Source organism: Schistocerca gregaria, unplaced genomic scaffold (assembly GCF_023897955.1).
Source record: "Schistocerca gregaria isolate iqSchGreg1 unplaced genomic scaffold, iqSchGreg1.2 ptg000663l, whole genome shotgun sequence".
NCBI lineage: Eukaryota > Metazoa > Arthropoda > Insecta > Orthoptera > Acrididae > Schistocerca > Schistocerca gregaria.
Window position 1 is genome coordinate 10,001 of NW_026062046.1, and position 5,000 is coordinate 15,000.

Genomic DNA, 5,000 nt, shown 5'->3' on the forward strand with positions numbered 1-5,000 from the left:
GCGGACTTTTCCCGCAATCGTACATTGCAGTCCACCCCTATATCTTCCACTTCATGAAGAGTTATCTCCCAAAAGCCAAAGTCCCGCTGTCCCAATACATGCTCTGGACGGCGGGCCGCGAGACGTGACGCCCGGTGGCAAAGAGTGCGCCGCTGAGGATATAGAGGGTCCGTGCCCCCGCACAGTGGTGACGGTGTGCGGGTAGTGTTTCCGACACCGCTTCCTGCGGTGGCAACGCTGGGGCAGAGTCGATACTCGCCCACTGGTGGAAGGTAAGCATTCTGCTTTACATCAGTACATAACTAATATTTCAGTCGTCTGACGTCCCTCCTTAGTAAATGATGCAGGACCACATACATAGATGATACATACTGTAAACTGGGGAGGACAGTGTGAACCGCACTCGACCCAGTCACCCTATCTCACAGTCCACTCCGTGTGTAACAAAGCGAAAGCACCAAAGCACTAGCGTTCAACAACATCCATTTTATCCTCGCTGCCACAGGACACTATCCAAAGAACGACAAGAGGAACGTGACGTCCACTAATAAGACACAATGTCTCACATCACCCGCAAACAACGCAGCTCAAATCAGCCAGCAACACCCACAGTGGTCCACCCAGTATCAACACAAGACGCAACGCCACGCCACAACACAAAAGGTACAAGTAATAAAATACCCTTTGGCCACACCCCTGGTAAAGACATCGAACCAACCCACCACCTGACACCAGCCAAACGTACATCCTGATTTGACACATCTCTGGCAACCTTACCCACGTTGGCCCCTAACCTAACCCACGTTGGCCCCTAACCTAACCCACGTTGGCCCCTAACCTAACCCACGTTGGCCCCTAACCTAACCCACGTTGGCCCCTAACCTAACCCACGTTGGCCCCTAACCTAACCCACGTTGGCCCCTAACCTAACCCACGTTGGCCCCTAACCTAACCCACGTTGGCCCCTAACCTAACCCACGTTGGCCCCTAACCTAACCCACGTTGGCCCCTAACCTAACCCACGTTGGCCCCTAACCTAACCCACGTTGGCCCCTAACCTAACCCACGTTGGCCCCTAACCTAACCCACGTTGGCCCCTAACCTAACCCACGTTGGCCCCTAACCTAACCCACGTTGGCCCCTAACCTAACCCACGTTGGCCCCTAACCTAACCCACGTTGGCCCCTAACCTAACCCACGTTGGCCCCTAACCTAACCCACGTTGGCCCCTAACCTAACCCACGTTGGCCCCTAACCTAACCCACGTTGGCCCCTAACCTAACCCACGTTGGCCCCTAACCTAACCCACGTTGGCCCCTAACCTAACCCACGTTGGCCCCTAACCTAACCCACGTTGGCCCCTAACCTAACCCACGTTGGCCCCTAACCTAACCCACGTTGGCCCCTAACCTAACCCACGTTGGCCCCTAACCTAACCCACGTTGGCCCCTAAACCTAAGTTACGCTGCACCTTAACCTAAGTTACGCTGCACCTTAACCTAAGTTACGCTGCACCTTAACCTAAGTTACGCTGCACCTTAACCTAAGTTACGCTGCACCTTAACCTAAGTTACGCTGCACCTTAACCTAAGTTACGCTGCACCTTAACCTAAGTTACGCTGCACCTTAACCTAAGTTACGCTGCACCTTAACCTAAGTTACGCTGCACCTTAACCTAAGTTACGCTGCACCTTAACCTAAGTTACGCTGCACCTTAACCTAAGTTACGCTGCACCTTAACCTAAGTTACACTGCACCTTAACCTAAGTTACACTGCACCTTAACCTAAGTTACACTGCACCTTAACCTAAGTTACACTGCACCTTAACCTAAGTTACGCTGCACCTTAACCTAAGTTACGCTGCACCTTAACCTAAGTTACACTGCACCTTAACCTAACTTACACTGCACCTTAACCTAAGTTACACTGCACCTTAACCTAAGTTACACTGCACCTTAACCTAAGTTACACTGCACCTTAACCTAAGTTACACTGCACCTTAACCTAAGTTACACTGCACCTTAACCTAAGTTACACTGCACCTTAACCTAAGTTACACTGCACCTTAACCTAAGTTACACTGCACCTTAACCTAAGTTACACTGCACCTTAACCTAAGTTACACTGCACCTTAACCTAACTTACACTGCACCTTAACCTAAGTTACACTGCACCTTAACCTAAGTTACACTGCACCTTAACCTAAGTTACACTGCACCTTAACCTAAGTTACACTGCACCTTAACCTAAGTTACACTGCACCTTAACCTAAGTTACACTGCACCTTAACCTAAGTTACACTGCACCTTAACCTAAGTTACACTGCACCTTAACCTAAGTTACACTGCACCTTAACCTAAGTTACACTGCACCTTAACCTAAGTTACACTGCACCTTAACCTAAGTTACACTGCACCTTAACCTAAGTTACACTGCACCTTAACCTAAGTTACACTGCACCTTAACCTAAGTTACACTGCACCTTAACCTAAGTTACACTGCACCTTAACCTAAGTTACACTGCACCTTAACCTAAGTTACACTGCACCTTAACCTAAGTTACACTGCACCTTAACCTAAGTTACACTGCACCTTAACCTCAGTTACACTGCACCTTAACCTAAGTTACACTGCACCTTAACCTAAGTTACACTGCACCTTAACCTCAGTTACACTGCACCTTAACCTAAGTTACACTGCACCTTAACCTAAGTTACACTGCACCTTAACCTAAGTTACACTGCACCTTAACCTAAGTTACACTGCACCTTAACCTAAGTTACACTGCACCTTAACCTAAGTTACACTGCACCTTAACCTAAGTTACACTGCACCTTAACCTAAGTTACACTGCACCTTAACCTAAGTTACACTGCACCTTAACCTAAGTTACACTGCACCTTAACCTAAGTTACACTGCACCTTAACCTAAGTTACACTGCACCTTAACCTAAGTTACACTGCACCTTAACCTAAGTTACACTGCACCTTAACCTAAGTTACACTGCACCTTAACCTAAGTTACACTGCACCTTAACCTAAGTTACACTGCACCTTAACCTAAGTTACACTGCACCTTAACCTAAGTTACACTGCACCTTAACCTAAGTTACACTGCACCTTAACCTAAGTTACACTGCACCTTAACCTAAGTTACACTGCACCTTAACCTAACTTACACTGCACCTTAACCTAACTTACACTGCACCTTAACCTAACTTACACTGCACCTTAACCTAACTTACACTGCACCTTAACCTAACTTACACTGCACCTTAACCTAACTTACACTGCACCTTAACCTAACTTACACTGCACCTTAACCTAACTTACACTGCACCTTAACCTAACTTACACTGCACCTTAACCTAACTTACACTGCACCTTAACCTAACTTACACTGCACCTTAACTGTCACATGTAACGTCACAGGAATGTAGCTTTGCCTAACAGCAACCCTCTGAACATAGTTCACTGCTTGGATCCTCTGGTGTCATGTGTATTTCTCGATGCCATGGTGCGTACCCTCACGTAAATGTCTTTCGAGTGTTGCGTACTTTCTACACAGTCCCGCTAACCACTGGAAGGGTGTAACGCTACAGAACGACTATCGCCCTCCCCTCCTGCCCTTCCAAGCTGGTCGGTCAGGCGTTTGTTTGTGAAATGAGCCTTGCAGCTGTTCAGTTGCATTCGGTTGTCGATGCAGTCAGTGTACGTTGTGGTACGGCCTGTGTGGACTGTCCGCTGATGTACGCGTAACCCACACTGATCATCCGTCGTTACGTACTGAGTGACATAATGTGGCACATGCTTGACCGTACACCGGCTGCGCCCTACAATGGCGAATCATAAGGGCCATATGTTGTGCACGATGCTACTTGTCTCGTCTCCCCATTACAGCGAGATTGCACTGTTTTACGCCGTACAGACATGTGGTAGGTACGGACGAAAGTATTGCATGTTGGCCCCCCTCCCTCTGCCGGGAATCAGCGTGAGCCGTCTGTTGATGTAGCGACGAGGGTTTTCCTATTTAATCGTATTGCCCCACACAACATGATACCACGGTGGACCGCGTTCCACATCTGCGACATGCTACAGAGGCCGGTTGACAGTCGACCGCGCAAGGGACATTGCACACGTGCGCGGACCATCTTCCACGTGTTCTCTCGTGTACATGCCGTAGTGTGTATGTGGGCTGATGTAGCGTGTCGTGACACATAACATGCAGGCATGCCAGAATCGTAGATTTCGCAAATGTAGATTGACGTATACGTTTGCTGCCAAAGATCCGCAAATGAACTGGAAATCAGTTGTTGAGCGGTTGTTCGCGCTGCAGGTGCATCGGTGATAGCGACGATCGGTACATCTGTGAACCGGTTGTTTCGGCGGTACCCGCCATGCCCCCGAACCTGAGTTGGCCATGTGGGTATGAAGCGATACGAGGCTGTGGCTTGGTGGGACAGTCCCCGGCCGGTGAGGGGGGGCCGCCCGGCGTGCTGGCCGCGCGCTGCGTGAGCGCACGCACTACAGCCGGCTGGTGGGGGGCGCCCAGTGGCAGGAGCGCCGGCCGACGGGCCCGGCTGGCGTCCCAGCTACGCGCCGGCGCACCCGGCGCGCGGCGCCAGGCGGCCAAAGTGGGTTCTGCCGAGCCCGGTGCGAAGCGCGGTGGACATCTGCAGTGTGCTGGTCCGATTGCGGACTGTGTGCGTTGAGGATGCGCCGCCGCCCGGCACTCGGCGTCGCGACGCCGTCTGCTGCTCGGTCGCCCCCGGCGGTTCTCGCAGGTGGTTTGTATCGCAGCTCTGCGGACGTGTTGGCGCGTGCGCTGTGCTGGGAGAGTTCGCTTCTGCACCCAAGTGGGGCTTTGCCCTTCTGTGGCGCTGGCGTTGGAGCTGCCGGTCACCGTAGGTGGCGCGTGTTGTTTCCCGCCGGCAATGCCACGACAGCACGCTCCCGGGCCTCTGTCGGCAGCGGCAAGCTCAGTTGGGAGCACGGGTGT